General features: G+C 48.8%; 1 protein-coding gene across 1 annotated transcript in view; it reads right to left on the reverse strand.

Annotated features, from left to right (window-relative positions):
• Nucleotides 1–15,667, reverse strand: part of LOC141165835 (ciliary microtubule inner protein 2B-like) — a 107,428-nt gene that overhangs the window by 68,084 nt on the left and 23,677 nt on the right. The gene's annotated exons all lie outside the window — the stretch shown is intronic.

Genomic DNA, 15,667 nt, shown 5'->3' on the forward strand with positions numbered 1-15,667 from the left:
AATCCACTGAGAAATAAGCTAAAATCATTTTGAGGGTGAAAATAAAATGAACACAAATAAAATATTGTTGTATAAATTTGAACACCCTCTTATAATTGGCTAATTCTGAACACAACCATGTATCCAATCACATGTAAACTCAATAGTAGTCAGCACGCAGCTGTCATTATTTAATCCACTACTGGGACAACCCCTTCTCAATTTGTAGGTTTCCCCCCTTTTAAAATAACAACACTTTTACCTCCCTCCGATGCCTGTGCTGTTCCAGCCGTTCCTTTCTCTCCCGGCGAGTGCATAACAGTGAGACGTCATGCAAACCCTGTTTCCAATCAGCGGCCGCTTCACACTCCCTGCCTTTGGCCAAATCACTTACATCTGGAGGACGTGAATGCTGCTTCCCTCTCTCTTCCTCTGGATGTACAGTCATGGCTGAAAGGGTTGGCCCCTTGAAATTGTTCCAGAAAATGAAGTATTTTTGCCAGAAAATGATTGCAATCCAATCCTAAATGCAACTGCCAGGATCATATTGCTCGCCAACCACTACACTGATTCCTCCACCCTGTGACAGTCGTTGAACTGGCTACTCAGCCGCTACAGAGTTCAATATAAACTCATCACCCTCACCCAAAAAGCGCTCCATGCTTCAGCACCGCCCTACACCTCCTCTCTCGTCTCAGTCTACCAACCTACCCGTGCCCTCCGTTCTGCTAATGACCTACTGTAAGATTAACATCCTCAATAATCTGAACCTCCCACTCCCGTCTCCAAAACTTCTCACGTTCTGCGCTAATTCTTTGGAACGCACTACCCAGGACTCTTCGCTTAACCCCCAATACCCACAGTTTTAAGCGTGCTCTAAAAATGCATTTCTTCAGACTGGCCTATTGCCCCACCTCCTTTATCTAACTATCCCTTTTTCCTTTTTTTTTCCTCCATACAAAATTTCCTTCCAATCCAGGCCCCTTGTACCATCTGTTCACACACCGCCATGTACTTAATAGACTTCTGTGTCTGTACTTGTTGACATACTGTTTAGTAACTGGTTCATTTAGCATTAGGTGATTACACTATTTATTACATTGTTGGTTGACCGTACAATACAAGCAATTGTTACCATCCACCTTTCGTGTCTCCCCTATTTCCTCAGACTGTAAGCTTACGAGCAGGGCCCTCTCTTCTCCTAGTATCTGTTGATTTATGTGATTATTGTTATTCTGTAATGTCTTTTATTGTCTGTACAAGTCCCCTCTAAAATGTAAAGTGCTGGCGCTATTGAAATAAAAATTATTATTTTTATTATTATTATTATTATTGCAATTACACATGTTTTGTTATACACATGTTTATTTCATTTGAGTGTATTGAAACAACAGAAAAAAAAAGAAAAAAAGGCAAATTGGCCATAATTTCACACAAAACCCCTAAAGTGGGTCGGACAAAATTGTTGGCACCCTCAACTTAATATATGCTTGCACACCTTTGGAATAAATAACTGCAATAAATCGCTTCCTATAACCATTAATAAGCTTCTTACACTTCTCAACTGGAATTTTGGACCCCTATTCTTTTGCAAACTGCTCCAGGTCTCTTATATTTATAGAATGCCTTCTCCCAACAGCAATTTTAAGATCTCTCCACAGGTGTTCAATGGGATTTTCTCATTCAGAAAATAAAAATAAAAAAAGACGCACCAGAATTGCTGTTTTTATTCCCTTTACTTCCACCAATATATTAACTGAAAAAGCAACTATAAAGGCATATGTATCCCAAAATGACACCAATAAAAACTACAGCTCGCCCTGCAAAAAAAGATCCATCTACGGAATTATAAAAAATAGAATTAGACTTACCGGTAATTCGGTTTTTAATAAACCACCAGGGACAGGAAATATGAAGAGGTTTAAATAGCCCCTCCCACATTCTCCCTCCAGTGTTATTACAAAGGACCACAAGAGTATAGATGCTTCAAATTAATTTTATTTCTACTAATCCGACTGTCATCAAAACAATAAGCGAGAGGGAGGGAATTACCCGTGCTGTCGTGGTGGGTTATTAGAAACCGAATTACCGGTAAGTCTAATTCTATTTTCTCTTATAACCCCCCACGACAGCACACAGGAGGCATACCAAAGATATACTAGGAAGGGACAACAGCCTGAAGGACCTTCCTTCCGAAGGCTAAATCTCCAACAGACATTAGATCTAGTCTGTAGTGTTTGGAGAAAGTATGAATCAAGGACCACGTAGCAGCTCTGCAAATCTGTTCGATGGATGCGCTGGCTTTCTCAGCCCAGGAGACAGATATCGCCCTTGTAGAATGGGCCTTGAGCTTTGCCGGAGGAGGCAGATCTTGGATCTGGTAAGCCTCCATAATTCCCCTTTTAATCCAGTTGGCTATTGTGGATTTTGCTGCCTTCTTTCCTCTGTTTGGATCATGTGTATGGACAAATAGGTTCTTTTCTTTCCTTCCTTCTTCTATTTCCTGAAGATAGTGCAGTACTATTCTCCAAACATCCAGAGTGTGAAATTCCATTTCTTTTTTATCTTTTGGGTTGTCACAAAATGATGGAAGAATTATCTCCTGAGATCTGTGGAAATTTGAGACCACCCTCGGTAGAAATGAAGGGTCAGTCGTTGACTGAAAGGGCCTGTATTTCACACACTCTTCTGGCTGTAGTTATTGCAACAAGGAAAGCCGTTTTCTAGGTCAGCCTTTCCAGTCTTATGGTTGATAAGGGTTCAAAGGGTGGAAGGGTTAACCCCTTCAGAACAATGTTAAGGTCCCAGGGGGGAATCAAGTCTGTTACTCTAGAATGGATGCGGGTGGCTGCTGTCATAAATCTCTTCACCCACTATTACGGATCCGGGTGGTGGAACCTCTGCGCTGCGGTGCAAGGAGGGACCAGAGGGGCGTAACTAGGTATCAACTCGGACCGACCAAGGTCGTACGGCGGCTCAATCGACTCCGTGACCAGGGAGGGACCGAACAGAGGGACCAGGTGCTACTCTGGGGACCGACCTTGTATGAGAGCAGGTGACTCCCACGGGTCAGAAGGCAGGGACTGACCGGTATAGCAGATGAGCACGGCAGGCAGGCTGACGGGTGATCCAGGCAGACGGACTGGCAGGCAAGGTAGGTAACAGGCAGGAGCCTCCAGGTAGGCTGACTGGTAGGCACGGCAGGTAATAGGCAGGTTCTTCTAGGTAAGCGGGCTGGCAGGCACGAAAGGTAACAGGCAGGAGCCTCCAGGTAGGCTGGCTGGCAGGCACGGCAGGTAACAGGCAGGAGCCTCGAGGTAGGCTGGCTGGCAGGCACGGCAGGTAACAGGCAGGTGCTTCCAGGTAAGCAGGTGGGCAGAGCCCATAGACAGACTGTTGGACTGGCAGTAGGCAGACTGTCGGGCTGGAGAGTAGACAAGCAGACGGACTGGACTAGTAGTCCGGATGGTGGACTGGACTTGTAGTCTGGCTGGCGGGCTGGACTTGTAGTTGGGCTGGCGGGCTGGACTTGTAGTCTGGCTGGCGGGCTGGACTTGTAGTCTGGCTGGCGGGCTAGACTGGTAGTTAGGCTAGCAGCGAGACCTGAGGGCTGAAGCAGAGTATCACACACAAAGCTACAACCTTGCACGGGCACCTCCATATTGGAGGAGGTGCCTTTTATAGGAGAAGTCCTCCGGGGACTTTTTAGGACGGCGCGCGTGGTCCCTTTAAGAGGGCAGGAGCGCACGCGCCATAAGCACAGGGAAGCTGCGTGCACTAGCAGCAGCTGCAGGGAGGCCAGAAGACGCCGGAGCAGGACCGCGGTGGTAAGGGGGACGGCGTCTCTGCCGGGCAGGAGGCAAAGACGCCAATGCTACAGTACCCCCCCATTTACGCCCCGTCTTTTTCAGGCCAGCAAGAAATTTTTTAAGGAGAAGCGGGGCGTGGATGTTCTCCCTGGGTTCATAAGTTCTCTCCTCTGGGCCAAACCCCTTCCAATCCACCAGAAAAAAGGTTTTTCCTATTACCCTCTTGGTGGCCAGAATGTTCTCTACCTCATAGACGTCCTCAGCAGAGACCGGAGCTGGGGAGGTACCTTGATTGTCGGAAAAAGAATTAAGCACAACTGGTTTGAGGAGAGATACGTGGAAGGAGTTGGGGATCCATAAGGTGGCCGGGAGTTTTAACTTGTAGGCTACTGGGTTGATTTGCTTGAGGACTTCAAATGGGTCGATGAACCGTGGACCCAACTTATAGGAGGGTATTTTGAGACGAACATGTTTGGAGGAGAGCCAAACCTTGTCTCCCGGACGGAATTGAGGTGGATCCAGACGTCTCTTGTCAGCATGCTTCTTCATCCGCTCGGAGGATTGAAGATGTGCGATTTAGTATCTCCCAAATAGTGGAAAAGTCGCTGACCAGAGACTCCGCGGCCGGGTTGTCCACAGAAGCGGAAACGGGAAACGGAATCCTGGGATGTTGACCGTAGACCACAAAGAACGGGGACTTGGAAGAAGATTCGCTCTCATGGTTGTTGTAGGAGAACTCGGCGCAAGGTAGAAGCTCCACCCAATCGGTATGGCGAGCGTTGATGAAGTGCCGGAGGTAGCTGGTAAGGATCTGGTTGATACGCTCCACTTGGCCATTGGACTGCGGATGGTAAGCGGAGGAGAAATCCAGGGTGACATCCAGCAGCTTACACGTAGCTCTCCAGAAGCGCAAAGTGAACTGGACCCCTCGATCAGACACAATGTGGAGGGGTAGGCCGTGGAGACGAAAGATATGATGGATGAAGTCCTTAGCCTGCACAGATGCAGATGGGAGACCAGGCAGAGGAATGAAGTGGGCCATTTTAGAGAAGTGACCACCCAAATGATCGTACAACCGGCAGAAACAGGGATATCCGTAATAAAGTCCATAGCAATGTGTTGCCACGGGGCAGCAGGTACGGGAAGAGGTAGGAGACGGCCGGCAGGAAGATGTCTATGAACCTTGTTGCGGGCACAGGACGAACAGGCCGTGACGAAGTCTAACACATCATGGCGCAGGGTAGGCCATGAGTAATGCCGGGTAATGAGCAGGAAGGTCTTCTTATGGCCAGCATGGCTGGCTAGTTTAGATGAATGACCCCAGTGAAGAACCTTCTTACGATCTTGAACCGCTACAAACGTCTTACCCGGTGGGAGACGAGACAGATCCAAGGGGGCCACATTCATCACTTTAGAGGAATCGATGATATGCATAGGCTCCTCCTCTTGATCAGAAGACAGGAAGGATCGGGACAAGGCATCAGCTTTAACGTTCTTGTCCGCCGGGCGGTAATGTAGGGTAAAGTTAAAGCGGGCGAAGAACAAAGACCACCGGGCCTGACGCGGATTGAGTCTTTGGGCGTTCTGAAGATATGTCAAGTTTTTGTGGTCAGTATAGATGACCACCGGGTGCAGAGTCCCCTCGAGCAGGTAACGCCACTCCTCCAGCGCCAATTTGATGGCTAGCAGTTCTCGGTCTCCTATGAAGTAGTTGCGCTCAGACGAGGAGAAGAGCTTGGAGAAGAAGCCGCAGGTTACCATTCTCCCGGATGGAGATTCTGGGTGAGCACCGCTCCGGCTCCGGAAGAAGAAGCATCAACCTCCAGAAAGAATTGTTTGTTGTTATCCGGACGGTGCAGCACAGGGGCAGAAGAGAAGGCTTGTTTTAAAGAGAGGAAGGCCTCCTCCGCTTCGGAAGGCCATTCCTTAGGATTTGCTCCCTTTCGGGTGAGTGCAGAGATGGGAGCAGTCCGGGAAGCGAAATGTGGGATGAAGAGATGGTAATAGTTGGTGAAGCCCAGGAATCGCTGAATCGCCTTCGACCCCTCCGGACGGGGCCACTTTAAGACGGCAGAGACCTTCTCAGAGTCCATCCGTAGACCTGTCTTAGGGATAATATAGCCCAGGAATGGAAGGGAGGACTGCTCGAAGAGGCATTTCTCAAATTTTGCATATAGGTGATTCTGCCTGAGCCTAAGCAGGACCTGACGAACATCCCTCCGATGAGAGGGAAGATCCGGAGAGAAGACCAAGATGTCATCCAGGTACACCACCACACAAGAATATAAGAGGTCACGGAAGATGTCATTAACTAATTCTTGGAAGATGGCGGGAGCATTACAGAGACCGAAGGACATCACACGGTATTCATAGTGACCGTCCCGGGTATTAAATGCCGTCTTACACTCGTCTCCTTGGCGGATCCGGACCAGGTTATACGCCCCACGAAGATCGAGCTTGGTGAAGATCTTCGCGCCTTTAAGGCGGTCGAACAGCTCAGAGATAAGCGGCAGGGGGTATTTGTTTTTGACAGTGATTTGGTTGAGTCCTTTATAATCGATACATGGACGTAGTGAACCGTCTTTCTTTTTAACGAAGAAGAATCCGACTCCAGCCGGGGAGAAAGATTTCCGGATGAATCCCCTAGCCAGATTTTCTTCGATGTACTCCGACATGGCCCGGGTTTCGGCCAACGACAATGGGTAGATACGCCCACGGGGTGGAGTGGCACCGGGTATCAGGTCGATAGGGCAATCATATGGCCTATGGGGTGGCAGAGTCTCTGCCTCCTTCTTGTCGAAGACATCAGCATAGGACCAGTAGGGTGCCGGTAGACCGGGTAAATTAGTCGGAGAAGATGGGGGTCGAGCCGGCGAACCGGAACCAGGCAGGTCTCATGGCAATCCTGCCCCCAACGGAGCACCTCACCGGATTGCCAATTCAGAACGGGTTCATGTTTCTGCAGCCAGGGTAGACCTAGCAAAAGGGGATGAGAGAGTGCGGAAAGCACATGGAAGGAAATCCTCTCGGAGTGTAGCATTCCCACCTGCAGGGTTACGGGCTCTGTGATGAGCAAGATGGTCACTGGAAGGAGTCTTCCAGCCACGGAAGCGACTGCTAATGGTTCGGCCAGAGGTTTGGTAGGAATCTGATACTTCTCTACAAGGGACTGGGATATGAGATTCCCAGCGGCTCCGGAATCCAGATGTGCGGTTTCAAAGAAGCGGTTCTCTCCACAGGAAATAGAGACGGATAAAGTCAAGAACGGAGAGGATTTACTTTTGCCTAGGACGACCTCTCTGAGCGGTCCTAGACACTGGGATTTCCCTGCTTCACCGGGCAGGAACGAATCAGGTGCTCCTTACTGCCACAGTAGAAACAGCTCCCCTCGGCTCGGCGTGACTCTTGGCGAGATTTGACCATCTTGGTCTGGTCGATCTGCATAGGTTCGGGCGAGCGTGACCGGGGAGATGCAGGTTGGGAAGCGGGTCTCTGGAAAGCAGGAGCAAGATGAGGAAATCTTCTCTCTCGGGTAGTCTCCTTAGCACGTTCTAGGAAACGGATGTCAATCCGGGTTGCAAGTGACACCAGGTCATTCAGGGTGGTAGGAACGTCCCGGCCGGCTAACTCGTCCTTAATCCGACCGGAAGGTGGACACCAGGGCCTCGTTGTCCCAGGCAAGCTCAGAAGCGAGGGTACGGAACCGTATGGCATACTGGGCCACAGTGAGACTCCCTTGGCGGAGACGGAGCAATGAGGAGGCAGGAGAGGTCCTTCGTCCGGGTTCATCAAAGACCTTCCGGAAGGCAGTGAGGAAAGCCGGAATATCGGACACCAGGGAATTCCCTCTTTCCCATAGAGGGTTAAGCCATGCCAATGCTTCCCCGGTGAGGTGAGACATGATGAACGCCACCTTGGCCCGGTCGGAGGGAAACTGATGTGGCAGAAGTTCAAAGTGCAGCGTGCACTGGTTCAGAAAGCCCTGACATAGGACGGGGTCACCTCCAAAACGAGGAGGCGCAGAAAGCCTGGGTCCTAGGCTGGATGCCGTGATAAGGGTAGGTAGCGGCGCTGCCGGAGCGGGTGTCGCTCGACTTGGGGCGGACACAGGTGGCACAGACAGCTTGTCCAGGCGAGTGTTGACAGACCGCAGAAAGCCTGGGTCCTAGGCTGGATGCCGTGATAAGGGTAGGTAGCGGCGCTGCCGGAGCGGGTGTCGCTCGACTTGGGGCGGACACAGGTGGCACAGACAGCTTGTCCAGGCGAGTGTTGACAGACCGCAGGTAGGTCAGGATGGTTTCCTGTTGGATTCTCTGACGAGAAACCTCCTGGTACAGGTCAGCAAGCGAAGGGGCCACCGGGTTCAATGGCCTGTGCAAACTGTTACGGATCCGGGTGGTGGAACCTCTGTGCTGTGGTGCAAGGAGGGACCAGAGGGGCGTAACTAGGTATCAACTCGGACCGACCAAGGTCGTACGGCGGCTCAATTGACTCCGTGACCAGGGAGGGACCGAGCAGAGGGACCAGGTGCTACTTTTTATGGACCGACCTTGTATGAGAGCAGGTGACTCCCATGGGTCAGAAGGCAGGGACTGACCGGTATAGCAGATGAGCACAGCAGGCAGGCTGACGGGTGATCCGGGCAGACGGACTGGCAGGCAAGGCAGGTAACAGGCAGGAGCCTCCAGGTAGGCTGGCTGGTAGGCACGGCAGGTAACAGGCAGGTGCTTCTAGGTAAGTGGGCTGGCATGCACGGCAGGTAACAGGCTGGAGCCTCCAGGTAGGTTGGCTGGCAGGCACGGCAGGTAACAGGCAGGAGCCTCAAGGTAGGCTGGCTGGCAGGCACGGCAGGTGACAGGCAGGTGCTTCCAGGTAAGCAGGCGGGCAGAGCCCATAGACAGACTGGCGGACTGGCAGTAGGCAGACTGTCGGGCTGGAGAGTAGACAAGCAGATGGACTGGACTAGTTGTCCGGATGGCGGACTTGACTTGTAGTCTGGCTGGCAGGCTGGACTTGTAGTCTGGCTGGCGGGCTGGACTTGTAGTCTGGCTGGCAGCGGGACCTGAGGGCAGAAGCAGAGTATCACACACAAAGCTACAACCTTGCACGGGCACCGCCATTGGCTGGGGACTTCGGCACGCGCGGCCTCTTTAAGAGGGTGGGAGCGCGTGCCCTAAACACAGGGCCAGGGAAGCTGCGTGCATTAGCAGCAGCTGCAGGGAGGCCAGAAGATGCAGGAGCAGGACCGTGGCGGTAAGGGGGACGCCGATGCTATACCCACTGATGTTCAGCTAGGCTTTGATCAAAGTATGAGCTTAATGCTGCTACCTGGACCTTAAGAGTACTAGGTCTGAGACCTTTGTCCAGACCTTCTTGTAGAAAATCTAGAATCTGTACTACATCGGCCCTTGAGGGTCTGGGTGAGTGAGCGCACACCACTTTAAGAAGGTCTTCCAGATCTTATGGTAAATTGTGTTCATTACACGTTTCCTGCTCTTCTGGAGAGTTTTGATGACTTTCTCTGCGAGGCCTCTTGTTTTTAATATCAGGAATTCAGAAGCCAGGCAGCTATGTGTAGTCTCTCGGGATCCGAATGGTGAATTGGTCCCTGGAGAAGGAGATCTCTGATGGGAGGAAGGATTAGAGGGCTCTCCACACTCAGACTGGTTAACGTCCTGAACCAACTTCTTTTAGGCCAGAGAGGAGCCACTAGGATTACTCTGGTTCCTTCGGTCCTTATCTTTTGTAAGGTTTTTGAAAGGATAGGCAGTAGGGGAAAGGCATATTCTAGTTTGAATTCCCATTGGTGAGTGAATGCGTCCACGCCCATGCAAGGATCGTTTGGATCCAGAGAGAAATATTGAAGTACCTTCTCGTTCTGGTGTCCGGCGAAGAGATCTACCTCTGGATAGCCCCATCTGTCGACTAACATCTGGAAGACGTCTGGGTTTAGGCTCCACTCTCCTGGATGAATCTTTGTTCTGCTTAAGAAATCGGCCTGGACGTTGACTGAACCTTTGATATGAAGAGCCGACAGAGATAGAAAATGTTCTTCGGCCCAGGAAAATATTCTCGCAGAGACTGCTTTTAAGCTTGCGTGTCTTGTGTCCCCTTGATGACGAAGGTGGGCTACTGTGGTGACATTGTCTGAAAATATCTGTATGTGGGTTTTCTGGACTAGAGGCTCTGCTGCTCTGAGTACTTCTTCTAAGGCCTTTAATTCTCTGAAATTTGATGAGCGCTGGCTCACCTCTTTGGTCCATATACCCTGAAATAGCTCTTGGGAGACTATGGCTCCCCATCCCTTCCCTCTGGCATCCACTCTTATTTTTACTAGTGGATTCTGGATCCATGGTACTCCTCTGTTCAGATTCTTCACGCTCAGCCACCAGAATAGAGAGGTTTTTACCTGTGATGGTATAGGAATTCTCCTGTTCAGAGACCGTGGATATCCGTCCCCAGGATCTGGGTCTGTAATGTTCGGGTGTGTGCCTGAGCCCAGGCTCAATCTGGATACAGGATGTCATAGACCCGAGGACCGACATGGCATCTCTCAATGATACTGATCTCCTGCTTCTTAGGACATTGATCTTTGCTTTTAGCATGACCTGTTTTTGTTTGGGCAGAAATGACATCTGGCTGTGGGAATCCAATAGTACTCCTAGAAACGTTTTTGTCAAGGAGGGAACCATATCTGATTTTTTGTGGTTCACTAACCAGTCCAGAGAAGATAGGATCTGAGTGGTCAACTGTATATGGTCTTGGAGTAATGTTATTGAGGGCCCGTTTAATAACAAGTCATCGAGGTATGGTACTATTGAAATATTCTGACCCCTGATATAAGCCATGACTTCTGCCATATTCGCGGGGCTGATGATATCCCGAATAGGAGAGCATTGAACTGGTAGTGGACTATTTGTTCCCCTTGAGCCACTGCGAATCTTAAGAACTTCCTGTAAAGTGGATGTATGAGGATGTGGTAATATGCATCCTGGAGATCGATTGTGGCCATGACATGGTCCTGTCCTATCATGAGAACCTTCAATCTGATGGATTCCATCTTGAATCGCTGGTAGTGGATATACTGATTCAGTGGCCTTAGATTGATTATAATTCGGTGCGAGCCATTTGGTTTTTTTATTAGGAAGAGTTTGGAATAATGTCCTCTGCCTATCTCTCTTGTAGGAACCAGGGATATCACCCCTGAGGACAATAGGTCTGTTAGACCGGATATCAGGGTGGCCTGCCGACTTTGAGAAGAGAGCTGCGTTAACTTTACTCTCTGTGGAGAATAGGAGGAGAAATCTATTTTTACTCCAAACTCGACTACCCTCAGGACCCATGGGTCTGAGCAGATTTCTTTCCACTGAGGGAGAAAATTCGAGATGCGGCCCCCGACTATCCTGACGTCGTGGTTTGTTCTGACGTTGATTTTGGGAGAGAAAAAGATTGTTGCCGCCTCTTACTTTTGGGTAGCTCCATCGTCCTGTTTCCCTTTACCCCTATATTGAGGGGTCTGCTCCTGGGAGGGACGAAAAGGCCTCTTCTTACATTTCTAGGTTCCGGGAGGGCCTTCTTCTTGTCGGAGGCTTTCTCGAGAAGATCATCTAGGGCTGGCCCGAACAAGTATTTCCCTTTAAAGGGGATGGAACACAATTTCATTTTTGATGCCACATCACCGCTCCAGGATTTCAACCATAGGGCCCTTCTCACAGAGTTTGATAATGTGTGCAAGTGGGTAAATAGCTGGCTGAGTGATAGAAAGCAGAGGGTGGTTATCAATGGAGTAAGCTCAGGGGGTGTCAGGGTTACTAGCGGGGTGCCTCAAGGGTCTGTCTTGGGCCCTATATTATTTAATATATTTATTAATGATCTAGTGGAAGGGTTGCATAGTAAAATAGCAATATTTGCAGATGATACTAAACTTTGTAAAGTAGTTAACACAGATGAGGATAGGGCACAGCTACAGGAGGATTTAGATAAATTGGGGAGTTGGGCCAAAAAATGGCAAATGGGGTTCAATGCCGATAAATGTAAGGTCATGCACATGGGAAAGAAAAACAGCAGTCACCCATACATATTAAATGGGAAAACGTTGGGGAAATCTGACATGGAGAAGGACCTGGGCGTCTTGGTTAATAGCAAATTAAATTGGAGTGCCCAGTGTCAGGCAGCAGCTGCGAAGGCAAATAGAGTCATGGCATGCATCAGAAGAGCAATAGGGGCATATGATGAGAACATTGTTCTTCCTCTGTATAAAGCGCTGGTAAGGCCGCACTTAGAATATTGTGCACAGTTCTGGGCTCCGGTGCTCAGGAAAGACATATTGGAGCTAGAGAGGGTACAAAGGAGGGCGACTAAGGTAATAAAGGGAATGGAGGGACTAGAATACCCAGAGAGGTTGTCAAAATTAGGCCTATTTACGTTGGAAAAGAGAAGGCTTAGGGGAGACCTCATAAACATGTATAAATACATCAGGGGGCAGTACAGAGATCTCTCCCATGACCTGTTTATACCAAGGATGGTGACAAAGACGAGGGGGCACACTATGCGTCTGGAGGAAAGGAGGTTCCTGCACCAGCATAGAAGGGGATTCTTTACGGTCAGAGCCGTGAGACTCTGGAACTCTCTGGGAGAGGAAGTGGTGATGTCCAACTCACTTAATGAGTTCAAGAGAGGCCTGGACGCCTTTCTTGAGAACAATAAAATTACATCTTATGCTTAGTGATAGTTAATTAATCCAGATTGGTGTCGGGAAGTGAATTTTTTCCTCAATGATGTCAATTGGCCTATACCGCATGTTTTTTTTTTTTGTGTTTGTTTTGTTTTTTTTTTGCGTTCCCCTGGATCAACGCTGCGGAATAGCTGCAGTGCACAAGAAATAGGCTGAACTGGATGGACGCTTGTCTTTTTTCGGCCTTATAAACTATGTAACTATGTAACTATGTAACTATGTATAACCCAGATGCTCTTGCCGCCACTCTCACCGATTCTGCAGAAGCATCTGCTAAAAACCCCGTAGCTTTCTGTAGAAGCGGTAGGGATGCTAAAATGTCTTCTCTGGGGGTGCCCGAGACTAGGTGTTCCTCCAGTTGATCTAGCCAACGAGCTATTGATCGAGCTACGCCCGTAGAGACTGCGTTGGTGTTTAATAGTGCAGCCAAGGTCTCCCAGGACTTTCTGAGTAGTCCCTCCATTTTGCGTTCCAAGGGGTCCTTTAGTTGAGAGGAATCTTCAAAGGGCAATGTGGTCTTCTTTGCCACTTGTGCAATATGGATTTCCACTCTTGGGACTTCAGACCAGCATTCTGCAGTCTCGTTGTCTACAGGAAATCTATCCTTTAACTCCGTAGGGGTATTCAACCTCCTTTCCGGAGATTCCCATTCCTCTAGGATTAAGTCCCTAATACTCTGGTGTATAGGGAACACTAATTTCTTCCTGGAACGCAGCCCCCCAAACATCTGATCCTGTACTGTCTAGAGAACCTTTTCTTCCTCGACCTCCATAGTTCTCATTACTGCTATGAGGAGTTACTCCAAGGTATCTGATGGAAAGTAATATCTTTCTTGCTGGGGGTTATCAGGAGTTGGACTCTGTTCACCTTCCTCTAGAAGATCTTCCGAGATATATCTTCCTCCCCTCCCTCTGGCGGGCTGATCTTTTTGGCTGCTGAGTGAGTAGATGTAGTATCATGACTAGGTGAGGGCGTAGGGAGAGCGACTGAGGCTAAGGAGGATTTGATCTCTTGACGTACAATCCCCTTTATTTCTTCCATTAAGGAAGGTTGCAGAGCAAGAAGATGCTTCAACAGACATGGTTTTGTCCTACCTGCAGATGTCTTCCTGTCCAGGGCTCCTTTATGGGCAACTGGACCAGCGCCTCCCTCTGATTAGAGGGCTACTGCCCCGGTGTCCAGATGAAGACCGGTGTGATCACCGGCGGCTATCACCGCTCTTTTCCCCCCTTGTGTCTGCTGCGCTCCACCTTGGAACGCATAACCGCCGGGAGTGACGTAATCATCCACCACTCGGCGTCCAACGTCACTTCCGGCGCCGCGGTGTGCGCTCCACATCCTACAGATCGGCATCGCCCACGCATCCAGCGGGGGGAGGAGGAGGAGATGGGCTGGAGAGCTCAAAGAGGCCTCCAACCAGAAGATCCTGCAGATCCTGGAGGAGGGGGTCCCGAATCCGGAGGAGACGGGAGCAGTGCATGTGAGGAGGAGAGGTAAACCGCTCGATCCTCCGCTGCCTGGCTTGTAGTTTTCTCCCCAGTGCCTGTCGCCGACCCAGCACACCGGGGATGACCTCTTCATCCCTGATAGGGACAGGAAATAACACTGGAGGGAGGATGTGGGAGGGGCTATTTAAACCTCTTCATATTTCCTGTCCCTATTAGGGTGGGGTTACATCCTCCTGTGTGTTGTCATGGGGGGTTATTAGAGAAAAAAAGGTTATAGGTCTCAGAAAATCTCGACATAAGTTTTATTTTTCATACTTCACATTATTTAGAATTTCATTGTAAGAGGGTATCATTCAAAACTGGAACTCATCCCTCAAAAAACATGCCCTCATATGGCATTGTTAGCTGAAAAATAAAAAAAAAGTTATGGATCTTAAAAGGAGGGGAGGAAACATTTAAAGAAGGGCCGTCAAATTCAAATACAAAGAGGGCCAAAATTAAAAGCTTGGACAGAGTCCAACCTTGAAATTTATTAAAAACTTTTTCATATGGAAACAAAGTTAAAGGGGTTGACCCACGAACAAAGTCAATTTTAATTAATAGATCTTAGAATAAAATCTTGGAATAATATAATATATTATGTAAGAGCAGTAAAAAGCATACATATGGCCCAATGGCCTCATTTAAATATGCAATAAAAAAGGATAAAAAACCTTGAAAATACAGATAAAGTATGATGCAAACAAAAGTGCTCCAAAACACAGTATGATACCCCTACAGTGAATTCCTCTACACGCATGGTATGATAACCTTATTTTACCCCCCTCCCTCACTCCCCCTGACAAAGAATGATGACCCCATCACAGTATGATTCTCCAAATATAATCCTCACACAGCCCTCCATACAGTATAATGGCCACAAAAAGTGCTCCATACAATATTATGGGCCCCGCATAGTCCTCCATACAGTATAATGGGCACCACATAGTCCTTCATACAGTATAATAGGCATCACATAGTCCTCCATACAGTATAATAGGTCTCACATAGTGCTCCATACAGTATAATGGCCCCACATAGTGCTCCATACAGTATAATGGCCTCACATAGTGCTCCATACAGTATAATGGCCTCACATAGTGCTCCATACAGAATAATGGCCTCACATAGCGGTCCATAAAGTATAATGGCCTCACATAGCGCTCCATACAGAATAATGGACACCACATAGTGCTCCATACAGTATAATAGCCTCACATAGTGCTGCATACAGTATAATGGCCTCACATAGTGCTCCATACAGTATAATTGCCTCACATACTGCTCCATACAGTATAATGGCCTCATATAGTTCTCCATAAAGTATAATGGCCTCACATAGCGCGCCATACAGAATAATGGGCGCCACATAGCGCTCCATACAGAATAATGGCCAGACATAGTGCACCATACAGTATAATAGCCTCACATAGTGCTGCATACAGTAAAATGGCCTCACATAGTGCTCCATACAGTATAATGGCCTAACATAGCGCTCCATACAGAATAATGGGCCTCACATAGTCCTCCATGCAGAATAATGTGCCCCACTTAGTCCTCCATACAGAATAATGGGCCTCACATAGTTCTCCATATCTGATATTGATAGTCTAACCAAAGGACACGTCATCAATTCTCTTCTTGCAGAAAACTCCTTT

This window comes from Phyllobates terribilis, unplaced genomic scaffold (genome assembly GCF_046119375.1).
Source record: "Phyllobates terribilis strain yellow unplaced genomic scaffold, ASM4611937v1 Scaffold_1__5_contigs__length_1240528914, whole genome shotgun sequence".
In the NCBI taxonomy this organism is placed as follows: Eukaryota; Metazoa; Chordata; class Amphibia; order Anura; family Dendrobatidae; genus Phyllobates; species Phyllobates terribilis.